The sequence below is a fragment of the Dipodomys ordii genome, unplaced genomic scaffold (assembly GCF_000151885.1).
Source record: "Dipodomys ordii isolate 6190 unplaced genomic scaffold, Dord_2.0 Scaffold186, whole genome shotgun sequence".
Taxonomy (NCBI): Eukaryota; Metazoa; Chordata; class Mammalia; order Rodentia; family Heteromyidae; genus Dipodomys; species Dipodomys ordii.
In genome coordinates this window covers 668,272-693,247 of record NW_012267402.1, presented here as the reverse complement: position 1 = coordinate 693,247, position 24,976 = coordinate 668,272, and the positions used below count along the sequence as shown (strand labels likewise).

At 36.7% G+C, this 24,976-nt stretch overlaps 1 pseudogene; it reads right to left on the bottom strand.

The window, feature by feature from the left end:
- LOC105999280 overlaps window positions 1-24,976 on the bottom strand; it is a 49,133-nt pseudogene that overhangs the window by 17,877 nt on the left and 6,280 nt on the right.

Below are 24,976 nucleotides of genomic sequence, written 5' to 3'. Positions count from 1 at the left end.
AGAATTCAGTCTAATGTGGATTTAAAGGTAAGTCTTCTTGCTGTTTCTTGTCTGAAGATCATTCAGAGATTTTGGAGATTACCTTATATCACCTGACCCCAATACACTTTCAACATCTTCAAAGCCAGTGAAAGTCATCCTAGACCTGTGCACACCTCTGTCTCCCCAGATTGATCTTTGTGTCACCTATCTTTAGATGAGATAGTCCTCAAGCTTTAGATCTTTTTGAAGTGTCAGAGAACTGAAGGCACATACTCCAACTTTTCTTTCTCTTTTCTAGACTAAAAATACCTTAACTTTAGGTCTTTTTTGCTGTCTATTTGGGCTGAGGATCACCCAAATTGTCAAATGTTCTCCTATGTATCGTCCTCCTCTTGCATTTTACTACATAAGCAGCAAGAAGGAAACAGGTTGTCCTTCAACAATTTACTGGAAATAGCTTCAACTAAGCATCCAAGTTCCTTGCTGGCTTCATAGGCTGGCTTCCCACAGTCCTGTAAGGCACATTCCCAGAGACTTGGTCCTGGAGTAGAGCAAGTGGCCTTGTCTCTTACTTTTAGTGACATATCCTTCACTTTGTTTCCAGCTCTCATCAGAAACATTTTAATATCTGCATTTCAGTTTTAGAAATACATGCAGCATTATATATATGTATATATACATGGATTTCAGTTTAAGAAATATATGTAGTATTATTTATTCTGTATTCAGTAAAATACAGACTTTTCCATAATAGTCTTCAAATTTCTTCCCCAATACCCAATTGCAAAACCACTTCCTTAGATTTGTACATTTATTTTATTAGCACCCTATTCTCTCAGAAACAATTTTACCTCTCAGAAACAATTATTTTTTCCCTTGACTGTGAAAAAGTTACCACAAAATTTAGTGGCTTCTCTGACCTTTACTTATTAAATTATAGGTTCAGGCAAAGGGTTACTCAGTTAGGTCTCCTTTGGGTTTTACAGGGTCTAAACCAAGGTGATTTCTGGGCCTCTTTCTTTGCTACTTCCAAGTTCTTTACAGTTGGTGGCAGAATTGAATCCTTGTGATGGTAGGAATGAGATCCCCACTTCCCAGCTTTCAGTCAAATGTGGGTATTCTTAAAGCCACCTCCATTCCTTGACTTGAAGCTCCTTTTTCCATCTGCAAATTCAGTAAGAGTGATCAAAGTCAAATGCTTTCTGTGTCTGAAAAACATCTATTCTTCCACCTTATTTCCCCATCTTCCTTTTTTGCAATGTTTCTGGAATAGGCTTTACTGGCTTGTAATTTTTGAGTCAGCTGGGTCTTAATCTGGATCATTCAGGCTGATCTTCCTGCCTGAAGGTTGCTGTATGTATAAACCCCATTTCATAGGCAAAGCACCTTTCTAGTAGCCCTGCAGTATGTTTGAGTTGACAATCAAGAGGTTGGAAGTGCAAACTGGAGGCATTTTTGGAAGCCACCATGTGGTGAAACCCTTCACTTTCCTTTTCTAGCCTCTTTTGCTGGCACAGAGTTAAGCACATATGTCATGACTAAAATAGAACACATATTTGAGGTTGATCAAGATTTCTCCTTTGACTAACCCATCTTATTTACTGATGTCTTTTGCTAAAACCCACATAGGTGTTTTTTTAGGACATAACCCAATTCAGAATTCATGTTCATCGTTGGTAAATGGCCCTGGGTGAGTAAATAACTGTTCATAGTTCCCTCACTGCTTAACAGGAAAAAAAATCCTCTCTTCTGTGGAATTTATTTCAGCTAGGTTTTTGTGACCTTAGGTAGTTTATTTCCATGATTTCAGAGTGATTGAGAGCCTTTAAAATGAGAGTTTTTCTGTTTTAGTTGACATTTGTCAACGCTAATGGGAAGTATTCCTTCTTGGCCACACACTGTGTCCTACATGGAAGGATTTTCTTGGAATCCCACTTCCACTCCAGCTAACTAGGGCAGGTCTTTGAATGCTGACTAGCAAAATAACTTGAGGGTGACTCTTAACCTAGTTCTGAAACTTTCCTTCTAAATATAACTTTCTTTTAAGTATTAAGGGCATCTATGAATAATCCTTTTTATTACTAAAGTGACTAATGAATGTTAGGCCCACTGAGCTTTCTTTTTCCTCTCTCTGCTGCTGTTCTTTTTTTTTTCCTTCTACTTCTATGTCCTGGTAGACTTTTAATCATAGAAGTTACAGAATAACCTCCTAACAACTCCCCCTGGCAGTTAAAGTACATCCTTCATTTTCACAAGTTTTCCAGTGTAGTTTTACTTTTTTTAGTTCAACCAGAGAAATGAGGATGTATTAAGACATGCTGAAGGAAATAAGTTTTGGCTGGAGGAAAAGATATGTTAATGCTGTTTGAATATTTCACAAAAGGTTTTTCAAACTCTGGGTTTCAGCTGGGCGCCAGTGGCTTCACCTTGAACTAAAGAGCACAGGGACAGCGTCCAAGCTGAGTTCAAGCCCCACAACTGACAAAACAACAACAACAACAGAAAAAACCAAACTCTGGGTTTCTTCTTAGTGTAAAATTCTAGGACTACTGGAAACTAATTGCATGAAGTTAAATTTATGATGAAAAATAACATAATAAGAAAAGCTTCCCAGTGGAATTTTGTTCTTTCTGCTACTGGAATTACCAACTAATTGTCAAATTGTCTTCACCCCATGTATGGCATTGACTAGAGAATAACACCAGCTGATTTTTGGATGTGTTTCCAATCAAATATTTTAGGATCTGATTAGGCAGGGGGTGATGTAAAGAAAAGACAGAAGTTTGAATTAATTGCAGGTAGGGAAGAGGAAGAAATAGAATAATTATTGCTTAAAACTGTAGCGATTTATTGAATATATATTCACATTTATAAGTATATATTTATTTATCCTTTATATATACCTGGATAAATATATAAATATATACATGGATAAAAATATATGAGAATATGCATATAAGCACACATTTGCACATGTGTATAATTTATTTTCTATATGTACAGATAATCAATATTTCCATGTTCTTGCCAATCTGCTTTTCCTCCCACATCATTACATACAGATCAATAACCTGACTTTAATGAAAATGAAATACTTTATTAAATCTGTTACAATTTATGTGAGAAACTGACTTCAATTGAACATTTAGACTAAGTCTAATTTTCTCTTTTATAAGAAAAGGTGAAAATTGATTGACGTTTTAGAGATCTCATTTCCCTTAGCTCTCCTCTTGACAGTGCATGGAATCCTTTCAAACTGCATTTCCCAAGGGTATTATAATGAAGTATTTTCACATCTCGTTAATGCTTTAAAAAATAGGCTGTCTGAAAGCTAAAGAATTCTTTGACTGGCATAGAAATGGCAGGCCTTATAAGAATGTACCTAGAGTTGACTAGGTACAGGAACAACAGAGTATTCCTCATGCTCAGGCAGTAGCTATTTTCTTGGTTGGAAACACCAGCCACACATGAAAAAGCCATTGAGCCTATTTATTTCCTGCTAAAGTTTGTCTGTATTTTGATTCTTTCCCTCAGGCTTCTATGTTGGCAACCTGGCCCTCAGTGTGGTAATATTTGGAGGGGGCAGAGCCTTTAAAATGTAAGTAGGGGACTAGGAAGGTAGCTCAGTGGTAGAATGCTTGCCTTGCATGCACAAAGCCCTGGGTTTGATTCCTCAGCACCACATAAGCAGAAAAAGCTGGAAGTGGTGCCGTGGCTCAAGTGGTAGAGTGCTAGCCTTGAGCTGAATTGCTGAGGGACAGAGACCAGGCCCAGAGTTCAGGCCTCATGACAGATTAAAAAAAGTAAGTAGGGCAGACACTGAGTTGTTAGATTACTAGAAGGACTGCCTTGGAAGTAGTTCATGCTGGTTTTGTAGAGTTTGCTCTCTGAGAGCAAGTTGTTATAAGAGAACAAGCCTCTCTCCTCAATCCCTTTGGCTTCCTGTCTTGTCAGGTTATCTCTCCCTTTCCCAGGGTTTCTTAGATGCAATCTGCCCTTGGGCCTTCAGGGGTCACCTGATCTTGAAGTTTCATCCTCCAGAAGCATAAGCTAACCCTCCCTTCTTTATACATGATCTTATTCCATGTGTATTGTTATAGCTACAGAAAATGGACTCATTAATTTAGGATTTAGAAAAATTACCTTTGGGCTACAAAATGATTTTTTTTATTTTTTTGTTGTGAAAAAATGTACAGAGGGGTTACAATTACATGGGTAAGATAATGAGTACATTTCTTACCAAGCATTGTAGCCTCCTCCTTTGTTTCCCCTTCCCATCCCTTCCAAGCCTCACCCCCAATCCTCTCCCCACCCCCCGACCAAAGTTGTAAAGTTCGTTTTTGACATGACAACTCGTACTTCTCTTGTTGCAATGGGTCCACCTGTATCCTTATTTAAACGACTTGTTTTTCCCCTTCCCCTCCAAAAATTATACCGACCTCAAATACAGTGAAAGCAGAGGTTATACTGTGGGGTAGGGACATACAAAGCAACAAAGAAATAATTATATAAATGCATTAGAAACAAATGCATGAAAGAAAAAAACATTTAAATACATATCTCAGGGTTCATTTTCCTAACATCACCTTATCTGACCTTTTCTGCTTGACTCATACATATACTAACTATTGTAAATGAGGGAAACCATGGGACCTATATTTCTTTGGGCTTGGCTTACTTCACTTAATATAATTTCTTTCAAGCTTTTCTATTTCCTAACAAATGGGGCAATGTCATTCTTTATGAAGGAGGCATAGAATTCCATTGTGTATATATACCACATTTTCTTGATCCATTCATCTACTGAGGGGCATCTGGGTTGGTTCCATATCTTAGCTATAGTAAATGATGCTGCAATAAACATAGTCATGCTGTAGCTTTAGTGTGGTCTTGTAAACATTTGGGTAAATGCCCAAAAGTGGGATTGCTGGGTCATAGGGGAGCTCTATGTGGAGTCTTTTGAGGAACCTCCATACTGCTTTCCAAAGTGGTTGAACAAGTTTACACTCCCACCAACAATGAAGTAAGGTTCCTTTCTGTCCACATCCCCTCCAGCATCTGTTGTTATTAGAGTTCTTGATTTGCAAAATGATTTTTAAACACTAGGGACTTTTCCCTGCATTTTCATAAAACCATATTGCCACCACTGAAAAGAGCATTTCCTATTAGATTACTGATCTCTTGGTTTAATACCAGGAAAAGTTTTGGTGATGACTGAAAGCTCCAGCCCAGAAGACCACATGGACACCAAATCCTGTACAGTAAAGTTTATTGTCATCCAGCTGACAAGGCTGTGCCTTTGGGGCTGGGCCCACCCCTTGTCTTTGTGCAAAGAGGCTATCTTCATAATAGAAGTAGGGAGTACTACAGTTGCAACTGGGACCAAAGATAGCATGCAGGCAGGGAGGGATTTATTGATTGCAACAGTTGCAGTTCTGTTTAGGTGGAAGGCATTCACTGCTGCAGCTGTAAGATTTCAGATGCTGGGGTGGGAGTTAACAATTGTGGCCAGGCCTGGTCTGACCACCTGATTTTGCGGAAAGATCTTAGGACCTAACATTGAGGTTATTAAATCAAAAAGGAGGAGGATATACTAACAATGACTAAAATGGTAAAACAATTACTGTTTTGGTTTGCTATTTCCTAGTGCCTACATGAAGTCTTGGTCTTACACCACATGATCATATAACTCTTTTTTTTTTTTTAGTAAAGTTGATCAGCAGAACCAAAATATAAGTCAGCTGCAGAACTCCATTGACTAATGCCATATTCCAGGGATTCCTGAGAAAGGGCCTTTTGGAGAGGAAGATTGAGAGAGGCAGAGGGTAGGAAGGTAGAAAGGTAAGTGTTGTTTCTATAGCAGATAACGCAGAACTGATTCAACCTTGATGCAAGGAACCTTTATAAGGTTCTCTCAGTCAATAATTGCCAGGTGGCTTCCTTAGAGATGGAAAGGAGAGAGTAACACACTCAAAGGTGCCCCTTGACCAACAGGAGACTACTCTGTCAAGAAAGGGCACCTCATAGATGCCAGTAGTATATTCTTAGAGCACCTCCATGAAAACATTAACAGCAATGACTAAAGTCCAAAAGTTGACCCATTTAGATCCACTTTTATTCTTTTATAATTTATTGCATCCAGATGCTGTCTATTAAGGATTCTAGTTGAGCACATTTCTTGGGGAAAAAATAGAGGAAAATTGCTTGTGGACAAAGTGTTAACACTACCATTTTTCCTAAGGTCATCTGGGTATATTACTATTTTAATTACATTTTTATTATCTTTCAGTGGTTGTACACAGGGATTACCATTCAAAAAATCCGTTAATAAGTAAAATGCATGTTGATCCATGTCATCCCTTTCATCCCTTTCAACCCAACCCATCCCTCAATTTTCTTAGTTTCATAGGATATGCATTGAATATCATTCTTCCCCTGCCTCTCTTCCTTTGTCTATCCCTTTCTCTGACTTCCTCCTACTCCTTTCAAGTGCAAGTTTCCTGGTAACCATTTTGTTGGAGTGTGAGTTTTTCTGAGAAGACATACCATTTAAATTCTTGTCTGCAAATACCATACTTTGGTTAATAAATTTGTGTACACTTGCATGTATGCATGTATGTATGTATGTATGTATGTACGTATGTATGTATGTATATGTACATTATACATTATTTCTAGCTTCACATTTGAGGAAATTTTTTTTATCAGATTCTTGTTACAGATGCTCCTTCTGCATTCCTAGTTAATCAAGATATCTTGCTTTATGGGATAAGTCAAATTTTTGCTCTTGAGTCTGAGCTTTGAACATCATGTCTTATTTCAGAGTCTTTGTATTTAACCATTTGCAGTTATACCAGGGTAGAAACATATAAAAAGTTCTATCACCTCTATTGCTACTAGTGAGCCCTAATTCTGTATCCATGTCTCCTATCATTATCCTTATCTTACAAAACAAACACAGAGGAGCTCAACAGTGTTGGCACTCCATATTTTTGTGTGGTGCTGTAGATTGAACCAGGGCCTCATGCATGTTTCATGGTTTAATAAGCTACCTCCCCAACCCATCTGAATATTTTTGCTTATCTTGGCACATAGTGTTTCTGAGAACTTGTGATAATAGATAGATAGATAAATAGATAGATAGATGGCAGGTTTTCTGAACAAATATGGTAGAACCCTCAAAGCATGCCAGCTTCACAGAGTATTTTGCTTTATTTCTACACTTCCTGTTACATATCATTTGCATATCAAATGCATATCAAATGCATGTGGGCTAACAATTCTAGACTTTCAAGAGTAGTGCTGTTTACTTGGGGTTCTAGCCAGGATGTTGAGTCTTAGTATCAGAGTAGAATATTCTCATGCTAACACACTTTTACTTACCTAAGTAAATATTCAGTTTCCCTAAACCTACACTGGCAATCATCTTCCAGGAATGACCCTCTAGTGCCTTCTGATAACTGTACTCAGGTCCTGCAATATCCTTCATGTACAAGGCCTCTTCTCTCTTACAAGCAGTGTAATACTTCTTAAGCAGATTTATTGAAGTATACTTGACATATAAAATTGTGTATATTTAAAATGGACAATTTAATGCTTTAACCCATATATAAATCTGAGAAACCATCACCACAGTCAAGACAGTAGATATATCTGTCACATTTCAAAGTAATCGTTTTAGCCTTTCACTCATCACATTGCTCATTTATAAACCCTATTCTCCATTCCACAGGCTCCCAGGTGTAGATTTTCTGCGGCTATGGTTCTATAGTTTCACTTGAAGAGAATCATAAAATGTATACACTTTGTGCTTGCCTTCTTATGCTCAGCCAAATTATTTTAAGACTTATCCATGTGGTATGTATTGGCTGTTTCTTTTTATTCTTAAGTAGCAAACATTTCATTGTAAGAGAACAGATGCTCCTCCACTGATGATGGGACTACAACCCAAAAAACCCATCACATACAGAAAATATCTGAAGTCGAAAATGCATTTAATATGCATAACCTTCCAAATAACATAGCTCAGCAACACAGCACAATGTCTCTCCTCATAAACACATAGTTAACAGAGAGCCCCAGCTTGCTGCCATTGTCCACCATTATGCGGGGAGCAGTTATTGCACCATGTTTTGAGCCCTAGAAAAGATCAAAGTGCAAAATGATGATTTCTATTAAATGTGAATCATTTTCACCTCATCAAAAAGTTGAATGTATGCTTATACATTGAATGTATGCTCACACATGTATGCTAAAAGTTGCAAGTCCAAGCATGAGTACACACACACACACACACACACATACACACACACACACAGAATCAGTTTTCTTTGTGCTCAAACTCCATTGTGCCTTAGTATCTGTTATTATTTATAGGTTATAGCTTATTTCTTTTGGTATGATCTTCACAGATGGAATTTATAATGTAAAGGAATTCTTTTTAAAATTTTATTATCATTAAGTAGTTGCACAAAGGGTTTCAATTCAACATGTCAGTTTATGACTACAGTGCACCTTGATCAATGTTAGCCTTTCATTGTTTTACTCCCTGTCTCCCAGTGCCCCCCTCCCACCATCCCTTCAATTTTCAATAAAGGAATTCTTTATTCTGTGAAAAAGAATTCTATAAACTTGAAAATAAGAAAGGTTTAAGTTATTTTAAAACATTGCCTCTAAGTTATGGATGGGCAGAGGCAGATGTAGCATGACAAAAATTAAGTTTACATTTTTGGACATCTCTTCTGCTCAAGTTTCTTTCAAAGCTTAGGAGAGACCTTAACAATGTTTTGTTTGTTTGTTTGTTTTTGGTGAAACTTGTAAACATAAAATGTTTCAACTAGAATTGGTCAAGGCCTCTAGATATTCCACTGAAACTTAATTTCTAATGCTGCACTAGCAGTTGTGTAGTTTAGAAAAAAGACAGATTCCCCAATTCCAGTTCAGGTGCTAAGTTGAGGATGTATTAGCCTTGGTTTTTATGTTGTTTATGTTATGTTTTATGTTGTTTGCAATCATATTTAGTTTGCAAGCATGGTAAGCTGGTGACCCTGGTATCAAAATTGCTTCAAAGAGGAAAACTGCAGCAGGCTGACACCACCTGAGACACCACACAGGAAGAATTGGACCCAGATGGGAACATGCTTTTTAGGACTTGAGCTGTGCAGAAATTTGAAATGTATGAAACCAGAAGAAGCATGTGGAAGTCCCAGATCCTCAAACCTGCCAGGGTGTCTGTAATTTAATAATATCAAAAGCACATTTACTAGCTGGTCAATGTGTGCCAATAATTCCAAGAGTATTACCATTAATTACTACTTTATAAAATTCCAAATGTCCTCTGTGATGTGATATCAACCCTAACCACATCATTCATTCATAATAATGAGATGCAAACTAGAAAGTTATTAATGTATGAAGTCAAGTCATTCTAGAGTATTAAATGAGCTTTTACTTCTCTTTATCATCAATGAGATTCCCAAAGTTGCATCATGGAAAAAGGCAGCTTTCAAAAGTGTGCAGACAAAAGTGCAAAATTAGCATGACTAATTATGACAAATTGGTAATTGTTAAAATACTGTGTTTGGACAATTTTGTGATTTTTATGGCCTTTGTCAGCTCCAAACAATGTAATTGGTTGTCATTATCTTTGTTCTTCTGAACAAATACTTTCTTCCTTAGAAAGTTTATTTAGAAATTTGTATTTTTTTTCTAAACAGAAAATGATGTAAGCTTCAAGTCACATAATTCTCACATGCTCTTTGAGCAGGATGCTGGTAAGTATTTGGAGAGCAGATTTTGAAGGCATTTATATTCACGGTGCTCTATGTGTCTTTATAAATCTCAGTCTCATTCTGTTTCAGATATATGGAACTTTTATCAGCAGTGACTCATAGAGAACAGGTCTTGACCCAACAAAAATGGTAAGCCAAAGTGAAGTGATGTCTTTTCAGGAACCAAAATTAGGATTGTGTAATTTTTCAAAGATTACCTGCTTTGACTAATGTTGATTTACTGACCCAATTGATAATTGCTATCACTTTAGAAAAGAGTAGCTACACTACAGTTCAGGTGTATGATTTTCACTATGCGATAGATTCTGCTTCACTTTTGGCACATTTTCCTAAGGCCTAAGAAGACCTGGAGCAGCCTGGTCTATCCTCTCAGTGCCCATTTGCCCCAAGAAAAACCTTAAGTAATCTAAGCATGTAATGCAGAAACAAATGTGTACACACAAGTGCACATGCATACATATGCATGAGCACACATATTGTTTTATATTATGTTGTAGGCCATATTGTTTTTCTATAGCTACTGCTATATAGAAAAAAATATAGAACTTCCATTGATGTTATTTCACCTTTATGTAATTCAAAATAATGTTGTACATAAGGAAAGAAATGGAAACAATAGATATACAAAATAACTTGTTCAAACTTTTGGTAGGGGTTAAGGCCCATTCGAACTAAAGCTAATTGAAATGTAGCAGATACAAACTGTCCACCTTTCCTTTATTTGCCTAAAAAGTAGGGCATAAATTTACAAGGATGCCATTTCTTCTCTTCCTATTAGGAGTAATCCAAGTTGACCAGTGGAGACAACTTCAGACGCTGATCAGTCCTGGGATGGCACCAGCCTAATCTAGGTACTGAAAGTTTTTTTTTTTTTTTGCCACCCATTGGTTTCCCAGTTTGTGAGAGTGTCAGCTGATTTTTATTTTAAAGCAGAATTTCATCATGATATTTGAAAATGTACATATTAAGTATGTTGGCAAAATTCCCCTTATTTTTCTGTGCTTAGCTTCTTTCCTTCTCCTCTTTCCACGTCTGAGAATTTTTAGTGGGGCACATTATGCATTTTCATATATAATATAGTGTTCTTCTATCATAGTCACCCTTCTATGCCTTTCCTTCTCCTACTCTCTCTGGCTCCCTCCTCACAGACCCACTGAGTATTCATGTCACATTTTTTTTTGTATTTTTGCATCCAGATTCTGCATGTGAGCAAAAACATGGTATTTGTCCTTCAGAGCATGGTTTATCTTGCTCACCATGATTCTGTCCACTTCCATTCATTTTCCTGCAAATGTTGTAATTTTGTTTTCTTTATGGCTGAGGAGTATCCTCTGTTGTGTAGATACACTACATTTTCTGATTCTATAGCTGCAATGGACATGGGAATGCAGGTATTTTTATTGTGTGAAGATTTAAAATCCTCATACATATGCCCAGGAATGGTAGATATAAATCATATGGGAGTTCTTGCAGCTGTCAAGAAACCTATCATCATGTTTTGAATATTTAAAATTTTTATGCTGTCCTTTGTGAGAAAGGGTGCCCTCAGATGCTGGTGACCTGGGGAACTCTGTTAAGTTTGGGGATGTGACTTCAGGATTTGACTGACAGCTTCCTTTCTGCCTTACAGGGCTTGAATTATAAGGCAGATTCTTGATAGGAAACAGTGAAGGGAAAAAATTAAGTCTGATTTAAGGAAATATCTGATATGTCATTGTTCATAGGATGACAGTTACTTAACTCGATTTCTATCCAAGTCTGATTGAGCTAAAATAGAGATCTACACAAAGTCTTCTTTCCACAAAAAGGTGAAGGTAACTGAGGGGAAAATGTAATTATAATTTACTGTGTTCTACCACATAAAAATATTACACTCATTACCTACCTTTCTTTGGGTTAGTTAGAGTGACTATCTTTTTTTTTTTGGACAATCCTTGATGCTTTTAAGAGTTGCAAATGTTTTCCTCTTTTGTGTCTTCTCAATTGAACAAAAGAATTCTTTGAATGTTTTTGTCCCTCATCTTGTCACTGAATGTGAAAGGTTATACTAGATTGAGCAGAAGTCATGTCTAGAAAAGTTTCTTAATAAAGCAGGAACTCTATGGAAATAGAGTACTTTAATACCTCAAGGCTTTGAGCCAAGAAGAAATAGTGAGATGTACTTTCATGGGTGGCTGGTTTCATTATTTTTAAGTCAGATCTGCCAATAGGAAATCTACCATGCTCCCATTGATACAAAAGCCTAGAGCATCAGGAGCTTTTCTTACCTTTCATGCTTTCATGCCAGGCATTTCCTTCTCTGAGAAGCCCATAAAAACAGACAAATGCACTAAATGTTATATTTCAGTTCAAATCTCCCCACTTTATAGTGTGTAGTAGGCTATAAACTATTCTTTCCATCCCTGAATTAAATGACATCCTCTCTCTCCCTGCTTCCATCTCCCAGCCCCCACCTTTTCTCTCCTAACAAATCTAAAGTTGGTGTCTAAAATATCCAGCCAGATACCTGTGGCTGACTCTCCTCTACCGAGGTGAGAAATGGTTCATTGATCAGTGAACTAGGTGTGAAAACAGAAGTTAAAAGAGAGGAAGAGAATTGGCAAGACCCAGGGAGGCTGAAGGAGCGAGAGCTGGGCTGTATGAGCTGGGCTGTGTGGACATCTCCAGTATCAACACAATGAAAGCAATATTTGTTTTGCCTTTCTGTAAAGCACTGGGGCTTTTTTATTGCTATGTCATCAGAAGCATCAACAAACTTTTGTTTTTTAAAGGAAAGCTAAATCTGTTGAACATTGCTATATTTGATGAACAGAGATGGCTTACTTTGCCCTCTTTCAAAAATAATCTAATAAATATCCATTGATCTCTGGGAGAAAAAAAAACACCTCTGCGTGTATGAATAGCCTGCTTAAAAGAGTAAAATCCTCATATTTTCAGTTTCCCAAGTTTGGGTTTTGAATATCTCCCATGTATTATGAAAAAGGAATCCAGCTGGAAGATGGTGTGGCCTTTTAAAAGGTGGGACCCACTGAGAGTGTCTTAGGTCATATGCTCTTGAAGGTCATATTAGTACCCAATCCCCTGTTCTCTTCTTTCTCTCTTTTGTTTCCTACCTACCATGAGGTGACTACCTTTTCACCCCAATATGTTCTCTGCCATGGTATGCTTGCTGTCTTATCACAGGCTCAAAGGTGACAGACCAAGCAACCATACATGGAACCTCCAAGACCTTGAGCCAAAATAAGCCTTTCTCCTTTATAAATGGATTATCTCAGGTGTTTGTTACATTATAAATGGATTGTCTCAGGTGTTTGTTACAGAAATGGCAGACTGATTATGGCATTACATACCATTTTCCTAGAGGACAATATTAATATGAAGAAATTCTCCACGAAAATAATGATATATTAAATAGATAATGATAAAATTCTTGAAGCAAAAAGTGAGAAAATTAGGATATGGTGATTATCATTTCCCTAGTGCTTGCAGTAAGTATTAATATCTGCCCTCCTATTTGGTATTCATCTAAGTTTTATCATATTGAATTTTAGATACTTTTTGTTTTGCATTTAAACACACAAATGTCCTTGGATGTACTTTGCGCCTTGGTTTGGTGAAAAGCCAAAGCCTTTCACTGTGTTTGATTTGATCTCTGTTTTCAGCATGAAATTGCTAACACCTGTGTCTCTAGTGCTCCTTGAGTCCATCCCCTGAGGAAAAGAATACATTTTTTTTTCACCACTGATGATTTTAAACTCTCTAAAGTCACTTGCATTAGAGAATAGAAAAACAGTGTCTAAAATCTGAGCATTTCCTCCTACCGAGCCACTTAGTATCCACCCAGAAATTGGGCTACACCTAGTGTGGAACAATAGCTTTTGTATGCTCTTCCTAGCTCTGTGTATACTGACTTCAAATCGGTGTTTGAGAGTGGTGGTGTTGGGAGCATTTGTGTCACACTCAGGAGCAAATGTCAGATCGGATGCTCTCCTCCAGGCAATTGTATACCCTAGGCAACTGGCTGCACCTACCCTTCCCTTCTGACTGAAGAATTCTCTTGCAAGCAATTAAATTCCCACAAATTATGAAAGTCTCTCACTTTTGTAAGTTCTTTTTGCTCTTATCAATTTTAGCTAGCTGAATGTCTTTCTTCTTATTTCTTTCAATCTCCAATTATTTTTTTCTTTTCAGATGTTTGTCAGTCATTTGCATGTAAAAGGAAGCTGAATATGAGGTTTCACATAGATGGGAAAGAAAACAAGCTATTCTTCTCAGAAGCTGGGAGAACAGTTGAGCAGTTGCCTTCACAGATTTGAAGCATTCCTCCATCATTTTATGTGGCTTCTCCAGTCACTTAATAGTTGACTCCAGCCACTTGATAGTTGGCCTACTTGCTACGTTGTTACTTGGAATTGTAATGTTCCCAACAGCCTGTGTGGCACAGGCTTAGTCCTAAGCATGGCATCATTAGAAGATATAAAAAATTAAGGGCTGGGGCCCAGTGGGAGGTATTAAGTCATTGTAGTACCCTGGTCTCTGCTAGCACCAAGCCACAAGATGGTTGACTTTCTCTGTGATATACTGCTCCCACTATGTTGCACTGGGCTGCTATATATCCAGAGAAATAGAACCAACAGTCATGGACTGCAACCTTCAACACCATAAACCAAAATAAGATATTTGTTTCAGAGAGAGGGAGAAGGAAGGATGGAGGGAGAGAGAGAGAGACAGACAGAGAGAGACAGAGAGAGACAGAGACAGAAACAGACAGAGACAGAGAGACAAGAGAGTAAAAGGAAGAGAGAGGGGGAGAGAGAGAGGGAAAGAGACAGAGGGAGAAGAGACAGAGGGAGAGGGAGCAGGAGAGAAACTAAGCCCTGGTTCATGTGATTGTGAAGAATAGTGAATTGAAAATCTAGTAATACTTTCACATCCATATCTAATATTTGAGAAAATATCTGGGTAGTACACTCAGACTGATAAATAATGATCATAGTGGTTTCTATCAAACTTAAAGAAACATGCTTTGTATTTTCAAATTAATTTAAAACATGCAAATTAATCTTATTTTAATTCTGGGAGGGAGGAATGATGCTTTTTTCTTTTCTGTTAAATTGCTCTGCGAACCAGAGGCCAAATTCAAGGTCTTGCAGGTGTGATGCTCCTCTGACTTACTGTTGATTTTCCATGGCTCATTCAACATCCTAGCTTGATCCCCAAAATAGGCCTTGCTAAATGTGGTGACAACTACATCATAGGGTTAACAAGGATCATTTACATTTCTTCACAGTCTTGTGGTGAAATGGGCTACAGGACTATAAATACAATTATTGTCAGAGAATTAGTTAATAGTTTCATTTTAAGATATAAACAGATTTGAAATTTTTGTCTTTGGGTATTTAAATTAAAAGCATCTCTGAGCTTCTCGAAGTGCTATATTGAGAAAATTGCTAAAGTTTCTCTTTAGCCAGGCACTTATGTGCTTTCATAATTACTGTCAGTTTCCTGGCAAACCACCAGGAAAGAATAGAGAATAAGATTTTTGTCTAACAAATAGTAAGTTCAATAAATGCAATAACTAAATGTCTCTTTGTTTCTGTTTTCAAATTTAAGAAAATAAAATATGGCATTGGTCAGAAGGAAGAATTATTGGGAAAATCTTGTTGCATATTAAAAGATAATTTTTTTGCCTGTTATCTTAGAACTTGGGAGCAGGAAGATTGCAGAGTTTGGAGCCAGCCTGAGCTAAATTGCAAGACTGCTTCACAAACCCATCAAACAAGACAAACCAAAACGAAATTCAACTTTGAGTCATCAGCTGTTAAAAGAATGTACTATTTAAGATGTATGTGTCATTCTGCCTAGAGACTGTATTCATTTTATTATATCCAAAACCCTATACAACTGTATAGAAAAAGTGGTTGAAATAATTTTCTGAATAATTCTATTTAAAAATTTGGTGTTCAAAGTTTTCTAAGTACCTAAGATAGATGAGGTGTTTATAAAACCCACAACTTCAATGTGATCATTTTAATTCTTTGGAAAGACACATGCAGATGTCATTTCATGGACTTTTCTGGCCAGGATAGCTTAGAACTATGATCTTCCTGATCTCAACTCCCCAAGTAGCTGGGATTGCAAATATGAACCACCAGGTATCCATGCAGCCTTTTCCCAGGATATTTTTGAAAGCAGTAGAGCAATTAGTCAAAGGTCAATACAGGTTTGCCCCTGGGTGTGGTCAAAAGAGAGAGGAAAATTAGCTCTACCAATATCATTGTTTTAACTTGGGTCCTCTGTGCACTTGTTAAAAACACATCTTGAGGAGAAACATTAGAAGCTTAAAACTGGTAAGGTGAATTCATTAAAAGAATCCAGCCAAAATAAAATTATGAGAAACCCCAGAGCAGGATGCAATACCTAGAGATGCAAAGATATATTACGTGAAATATCTTATTTCTAACAAAAATTATTGAACATTTAAAGAAACAGGAAAGTATCTTCCACATGTTGGGAGTGGAGGACTAAAAACAGCAATACAACTATGAGCTTAAGATGTTGTTAGGTCTGAGGCTTCAGCCAATATACGCCTTTGAAAGAATTCAGTCAAGTGAGAAGGGCCAGATACCACAGGCAGCAGAGACCTGGCAGATTAATTGAAATTAAGACTTAAGAACTCTTTGTAAGATGAGGGTTGTAGGAAGGTGAGTGGGGGTTTGACTAGGCAAGAGTTGGTTCCTCTGACAGATGGTAGGTGTGTCTCTTGATTAGACCTACCAGCTGGCCAGAGTGTGATTTTGCCTGGAGACATGTGAGAGTTTCTGGATACAGTGGTGTCTAAGTAAAGAGCGGAAGCATTACTATCTGGGTCTGAGAAAATTAAGCAAGATACAGTGGGAATTTGTACAAAATCAAATTTGAGTAGAGAATGAAGTTACGTAGACCCATTTGTTGATTTTTTACCCAAGTCCAATTTAACAGAATAATATTTCAAAATAAGTGTTCATAGAACTAAAGAAAAACCGTATTTAATAAAATAAGCTAAACAATGGCAATGGCAATCCAATGGAAAGCACTAATAAAGAGATGGAAAAGATTAAAAGATTGATTTAAACCACGGAGAAGACCCTTGAATTACAAAGTATATTTGAAGGAGGTCTAGCTTTCAGATTAAGCTAAACTCTACTTTGTGTATAACTCTGATTTCATTCTGTTGCTTTTTCTCCCTTCTAAGGTTTCCGGAGTCTTTCTCCTCAAAGCTCTGCATGGCAGATCCTGAGACAAATTGGACTACTACCGTGGAACATCCCCACATCTTTGTTTTTCTGAGACTGTTGTAACCACTTGAAGGCAGTGTTTAAGTCATTGAATTGCTGGTTTTCCCAGTGTGGTCAGATGGTTGACAAAGCTCCTTTCCCTCCATCACCACCATTCATCTCTTTGATTAACTTGTCTGGGATAGGGCAGACAAAGTGGGTCCATTATAACTCACTGGAGTTGCAACTTTTGCACTAACTCTGGTTAGTGCAATATTCCACAATCAGTGGAATATTGAAAAGTAGATTTAAATGGCCAGATGAAAGTATCAGCTAACTAAAGTTGAAAAAAATTATACAACCTACAAAATAGAGAAAATTAATTTTTAAATGCTGGTCCTGAGGCTTGAATTCAGGGCTTAGGCATTGTCCATGAGCTTTTGTGCTGAAGGCTAGCATTCTATCACTTGAGATAAAGCCTCATTTACAGCTTTTTTGTTGTGGGGATAGTTAATTGGAGATCAGAGTGTGATGGACTTTTCTGTCTGGGCTGGCTTCTAACCAAGATCCTCAGGTCTCCTGACTAGCTAGCATTACAGGGCTAAGCCACTAGTGCCCAGTGAGAAAAGTAATTTAAAAAATGATCCAAATCTCAGAAAAATGAAAGATGCTATCATGACAACATTTATATCATAGAGGCAGCAGACAAGAAAAAAAAGCTCAGCATAAACAATACTTGAAATAGTGGCAGAAAACTTTCCCAACTTATCAAAAATACAAACGTACATGTTCTAATGAAATTTTATGTAAGATACCTAGAAATAGTCACAAATGGTTATATTCTAGTAAAAATGTTGACATTAAAGACAAAGACACAATCTTGAAAGCAACAAAAGAGAAACAACTCCAAAAAATTAATCACTGTGCTTAGCAAAATCCAGAAGGTAGTGGGGTGACATATTTAAAGTTTTCCACATGATAATCAATAACAAGATTTTATCTAGCAAAGCCATCTGTCAAAATAAACGTGAAATAATGACTTTCCAACATAAACATTAAGAAATTTGTTGATAGTCCACCTGCATCACAATAGGTATTAGAAGAAAATCTCCAAAGCAAAAACAGGTGAGCACAGACAGGGCTCAAATCACCTAAAAATAGAATACCAGTAAAAATAATTATATAATGAAATGTGGAATTTTTGTCATAACTGACTTAAAAATAAATTGCCTAAAATATTATGCATATAATACAATGTTGGGTCTATAACATTGTATATGTTCATTTCTATAATGAATGCATGAATGTTATATTTGCCAAAAACAGCACAAGGCAGGTAGCTGGTAGAAAAATCTGTATTGAGCTATGAAACTGACTATAGATGTAAGGTAGTAATTATAACAGTATATTGGGTTTGAAACATTAAGATATGTATAACATTGTGGTGTATATTACATATCACTTACAGGGAGTAAAGGGAATAGAAAGAGTATTATATAAAAGAAATAGTTCTCTATTGGTAGAATTTAACTGATATAAAAGCAGAGGTTGATTATTATATGACATGTATGGAAAGCTCTGGAACAACTGCTAAATATCAACTTTAAAACATACTGAAAGGTTATGAATAAAATTAAATTTGCATTATCAGATATTCCCTTAATGTACAACAAAAGGAGAAGGGGAGCAACACAAAACTAGGCTCCTACCTTCCATCCTAGGTACTCAAAAGAGTGAGATCTGGGGTTTGCAGTTCAAACTCAGCCCCAGTAGAAAAGTCAGTGAATCTCTTTTCTCCAATTAAACACCAAATATTGGGAAGTGGAGCTGTGGCTTAAGTGGTAGAGAAGTAGCCTTCAGCATAAAAGTTGAAGGAAAGCACCCAGGCCCTGAGCTTAAGCCCCAGGACTAAGATTTATAAAAATGAAAAAATACCTATGAGAGCATAAAACTTTTAATAACAATTATAAATATAACCACATCAAAATAATACAAATACATATAGACATAATGAAAAGATATATATTGTTAGATTGGAATTTATTTTTAATTTTTTGAGAGTTCTTATTTAATATTTGTTGAAAAAACACCCATTTAAAAACATTTAAGCAATTTAGATTGGATTTTAAAAAATATGATCTAACTGCATACTGTCCACAAGATTTACAGTATAGGTTAAAAATACAAGTAGATTGAAAATAAAGCAGCTCAAACAACTGCTAAATCAGTCCTGTCAGCTGCCTTTGGTGATGAAGCCAATTTATCATGAAACTCCATTCATATTGGTATATGCTCAACATAGAGATAAACTGGCATTTATCCCATTCTGCAGAAGCTTATAAAGTTTATAAAGAACTGAAAAATAACCTAACCACTGTACTGGAAATTATAATTGTACCAATACACTAAATTTACAACACAGGGACTTAGAAGAAGGAGAACTGGTAAGATCTGGGAAAGAGCCCATAGTTGGTGAGACATATTTACAAGAAGGTTACAAAGACACCACAATGTTGAGTTTGTATTTATTTAGGTTGCAAAGGCTGTATATTGAGGGGTTATAGTTATATAAGTCAGGTAATGAGTACATTTCTTTTTGAACAGTGACATCTCATTCTCATTTTTTCCCAGCGTTTTCCCTCCTGACCCCTATCCCACAGAAGCTGTGTAGTTCATTTTCAACATAGTGTTTAGTGGCTATCACTGCTGCATTTGTTTATCCTTTGTCTAGCCATTTCTCTGCTCTCCCTTACCCCTAAACCGATAAAGCTACATGTAATATAGAAGCTACAGCAATCAAAAGAGAAAAACAAAAGAAAAATAACAAAAATAACAAAAAACTCTTTTAGTTCCCTTTCTTGGAGTTCATTTCAATAAACATTTTATATGATTATATGCCCGTAGTTATTGAGTCTTGGTTATCCTCTCCTAAGAATATCCTCCTTTGATCTCACTGTGTGAATGTTTAGAGTCCTGTTTAATTTAATATATCCAAGTGTAATATTTTTGTTTTTTACCATCCATCATTTTTACTTGTATGTTTATAAATACATTCTAATTACTACAAATGAGGGAAACCATGAAACCTATGTTTCTTTGGGTCTGGCTTATTTCAAGACTGAAATCAGGAAAGCAACTCCAAAAACTAACCTAGGAATTAACCAAAGATATAAAGGACATATATGATGAAAATTTAAAAATCTGAAAAAAATTAAAGCATTTTTAAGGAAATGGAAAAAAATCCCTTCCATGCTCCTGGATTGGGAGGATTAACACTGTGAAAATGTCAACAGTGCCCAAAGCTATCTACAAATTCAATGTGATACTCAACAACATTCAACAAAATTCTTCAATGATATATAGAAAGCAATCCAAAAATTCATATAGACTAATAAAGACACTAAATAGCAAAAACAATTCTTAGCAGAAAGACAAGTATTGGAGGAATATCAATATCAGACTTCAAATTCTACTACAAAGCTATAATAATAAAACAGCTTGATACTGGCACAAGAATAGGCCTGAGGACCAATGGAACAGAATAGGAGACCCAAAAATAAAGCCACATACCAATAGCCATCTAATATGTGATAAAGGAGACAAAATCACAGGATGCAAGAAAGATATCCTTTTCAGGAAATGGTGCTAGTAGAATTGGCTATACTCATACAGAAAACTGAAGCTAGGATCCTTATATATCATCCAGCATCAGACACAAATGGACAAATGACCTTAATGTAAGGCCAGATCCCATGAAAATATTATAGGAAAGCATGGGGGAAACCACAGGGCTCCTAGGCATGGGTTGAAACTTCTAAGATACAGAATCACAACTAATCAAATAAAGTGTAGATAAATGGGATGACGTCAAACTGAAGAGTTTCTCCATGGCAAAAGACATAGCTAGCAAGGTAAATAGAAAAACCCACAACACGGAAGGATATTTTTACCAGTTATGCATGAGACAAAGGCCTCATATATACAATATTCTTTGTTTGGGGGGGGAAACAAATCCTCAAAGAAACAACAAGCCAATTAATAAATGAGCTAAAGACTTAAAGGAGACTTCTCAGAAGAAGAAGTAAGAATGGCCAATAGATGTGAAGAAATGTTCAATATCTCTAGGCACAAAAGAAATTCAAAACAACATTGAGATTTCACCTCACCCTAGTAAGAATGGCCATCATCAAGAAAACTAATTGTAACAGATGCTGGTGGGGATGTGGCCACTGTTGGCGGGAACGTAAACTTGCTCAACCACTCTGGAAAGCAGTGTGGAGGTTCCTCAAAAGAATAAACATAGAACTTCCCTAGGACCCCAAAATCCCATTTCTAGTCAATCTATCTAACTGACCACAAACCAGGCTATACTAAATTGCAGCACTGTTTATCAGAACTGAGATATGGAATCAACCCAGATGCTCCTCTGTGGTTGAATAGATTGAGAAAATGTGGTATATATACACAATGGAATTTTATGCTTCCATCAGAAAGAATATTGCCCCATTCATAAGGAAATGGAAAGACTTGGAAAAAATTGTATTAAGTAAGTCAGACCCAAAGAAACATAGAATTTATTTGTCAGTCAGTCAAGGGCCTTAGTGATGTTTTGGCAGGTATGTATATCATTTAGGAATATCACTCTACAGGAAAGCATGTCAAACATAAATCTATTTTTGCTTAGTTTCCTCTAAGATGAAAGCTTCCTAAAACAGGTTACTTATTGTTGTGATTTTATCTCCTATAAAAATGATAGTTCTTTATAGTTTCTTTGTTTTTTTAGAGATATTGATTGGGTGATATTCATGAATGAGAAGAAAGGGAAAGAAAAAGGAAACAAAGGAGGAGGCAATAATGCTTGATAAAAATGTACTTATTACCTTGCTCACGTAATTGTAATACCTCTGTATAAGTATTTTCATAATAAAAACACTTATTAATAAAAAAGTTTATACATCTATATTATCAAAAACATTATATGCAGTATATTTTCAGGGTTTTATCAATGGCATTAGGTGCCATTCAGCTGAATATATTCCCCTTAGAAATGTTTTCTTTAAGACTTAAAATCAGTCACTAGTAAGTTTGTATTTTTCACAGATATTCAAAAACAGTCAATATTAATCATGTTAGGAAACAGTGGATTTTGAAAGACAAGTACATTCTCCAAGTCAAAAATGTGCAGCTGGGCTGGGAAGGTGGCTCGCATGCATGAGGCCCTGTGTTCGATTCCTCAGCACCACATAAGCAGAAAAAGATGGAAGTGGCGCTGTAGCTCAAGTGGTAAAACACTAGCCTTGAGCTGAAGAGCTGAGGGACAGTGCCCAGGCCAGAGTTCAGGCTGCATGGCCACCCTCCCCCCCCCCAAAAAAAAAGTGCAGCTTTCTACTTTGTTGTAGAAATAAAAAATATGTCACCATAAAAGCATGATGTCAGACAGGTCAACGCAGGGAGAAAGGGCAGTGTCCAGCTCCATGAAGAGGGGTACATCTCCTTCTGACGCCTTCTTCCCTCTCTTCTCTGTAGCAATTGCATCTTCATGATTGGCAGTGACACTCTCACAAGCTAGGTAATGGGGATAATACCAGCAAATGATTTCATTGATGATGAAATGGTAGTATTTTGAAGTCTAGGGCTCTTACCAAGAGACAGATGGTTCTGCAGATGAATTTTATGTTTCCAATTTCAGATTTAGGATTATTGCTTCTGACAGTAGTAGACAAATGAAAATTTGTCATTAGATATGCTCTACTAATTGATGTGCTCACACACTTCCCAGAATTATTTTTTTCTTTTATATTCTGCCTTAAAGGAACATATTCTGTGAATCTTTTTCCCATAGTATTTATTCTGAGCAGATGAACAAATAGAATTATAATAAATAATTAGTCTTAAGGAGTAATTCAAATATAGCTGAGTAACAGACAAAAGCTACTTAAACTTCCACTCTATGTCAAATCCAGTAGAATCATAGAAATGATTCTGTAGAAATGGAGAAAGAGATGTAATGGTTTGCTTAAAATTTCTCCCTCTTGGGGCTGGGAAGGTAGCTCGGTGGTAGAGTGCTTGCCTTGCATGCATGAGGCCCTGGGTTCGATTCCTCAGCACCACATAAGCAAAAAGAAAAAAGCCAGAAGTGGTAATGTGGCTCAGGTGGTAGAGTGCTAGCCTTGAGCTGAAGAGCTGAGGGACAGCGCCCAGGCCCAGCGTTCAGGCCCCACGACTGGACCCCCCAAAAAATTTTCTCCCTCTTCCTGCCACACCTTACACTTCCTGCCCATCCTTGCCCTGATATGTGAGGTGATCTATGTTGGTTCTAGTGGAATAAAGTCATCTTGGTATATTATCTTTCCCTGTAACATTATCCTGCTCAGCAATCTTAAAATCCTTATGTCAGTAGACCCTAATATGTGATCAAACTGCCCATAGGAGGCAACACTTAAAATCATGACAAACACAGACCAGGGCTATTACAGAAAATGCTTGTCTCTGCCTCCAATCTAAGAAAAGCCCAGGGCCAGATGGTTTTATAGCGGAATTCTACAAGGCCTTCAAAGCAGAACTCACACCAATACTCCTCCAACTCTTCAATGAAATTGAAAGAGAAAGCTCACTACCAAACTCATTCTATGAAGCCATCATAACCCTTATCCCCAAACCAGGCAGGGACTCATCAAAGAAACAGAACTATAGACCCATTTCTTTGATGAACATTGATGCAAAACTTCTCAACAAAATTTTGGCCAATCGACTTCAACAATTCATCCAAAAAATCATACACCACGATCAAACAGGATTCATTTCATGGATGTAAAGCTGGTTCAAGATATGCAAATCAATGAATATAATTCATCACAGTAACAGAGTAAGGATAAGAACCACATGGTTATCTCAATAGATGTAGAAAAACTATTTGACAAGATCCAATACACCTTTATGATGAAGGTTCTGGAAAAATTAGGAATCCATGGAACATTCTTCAATACAATAAAGGCTGTATATGGCAAACCTACAGCCAGCATTATACTTAATGGTGAAAAACTTAAGCCATTTCCTCTTAACTCAGGAACAAGACAAGAATGTCCACTCTCTCAACTTCTCTTCAATCTAGTATTAGAATGCCTAGCTATAGCAATAAGACAGGATACACACATAAAAGGGATCCAAATAGGGAAAGAAGAAGTAAAACTCTCCCTCTTTACAGATGACATGATCTTGTATCTAAACAATCCCACAGACTCCATTCCCAAATTACTCAAGCTGATTGAAAACTTTGGTGAAGTAGCAATGTATAAAATTAACCCTCAAAAATCAATGGTTTTTCTGTATGCCAACAATGAGAAAAGTGTGGCTGAAATTAGGAAAGTAACTCCATTCGTAATAGCCCCACAAAAAATAAAATACCTAGGAATTAACTTAACCAAAGCAGTGAAGGACCTCTATGATGAAAACTTTAAAAACTTGAAAAAGGAAATCAAAACAAAACTTAGAAAGTGGAAAAATCTCCCTTGCTACTGGATTGGAAAGATCAACATCGTGAAAATGGCAATACTTCCCAAGGCTATCTACAAACTGAATGCAATACCTATCAATATTCCAACCTCATTCTTCAAGGAAATAGAAGAGGCAATCCAAAAATTAATATGGAACAATAAAAAGACCCTGAATTGCAAAAACAATCCTCAACAGAAAGATCAGTGCTCGAGGAATATCAATTTCAAACTCTACTACAAAGCCATAGTAATAAAAACAGCTTGGTACTGGAACATGAACAGACCTCAGGATCAATGGAATAGCATTGAAAACCCAGAAATGAACTTAAAGACCTATAGCCATCTAATCTTCGATAAGAGAGCTAAAACAATAGAATGGAAGAAAGACAGCCTCTTCAGTAAATGGTGCTGGCAAAATTGGTTAACTACTTGTAGAAAACAAAAGCTAGATCCT